Below are 315 nucleotides of genomic sequence, written 5' to 3'. Positions count from 1 at the left end.
GGGGGGGGGGTTACTGTTACTCTTAAAACAGTTTTTTTTTTCAGGGATTATAAAATGCTCGGATCGTATTGCTGCGAGCCTTCGTCGGCAAGGCGGCGCCCACCGAAGTGGACGAGGTGCGAGGCTGCTCTCCTTCCTGCTGATCCTCTTCCTCTCCCTCCAGACGGCGCTGCTGGAGCAGACACCCCCCTCTCTCCCCTTCCAGCGCCTTGTCACGTACGTTATCTGCGATTTACCAAGAGATTGCAGCTGCTGGAAGGCGGCGCGGCGCGGTGGGTCCCGGGGCGGGGCGAAGAAGAGCGGGAGCTGCAAGGG

This window comes from Frankliniella occidentalis, unplaced genomic scaffold, assembly GCF_000697945.3.
Source record: "Frankliniella occidentalis isolate FOCC.00 unplaced genomic scaffold, Focc_3.1 Scaffold310, whole genome shotgun sequence".
NCBI lineage: Eukaryota > Metazoa > Arthropoda > Insecta > Thysanoptera > Thripidae > Frankliniella > Frankliniella occidentalis.
This window is presented reverse-complemented; position numbering follows the sequence as displayed.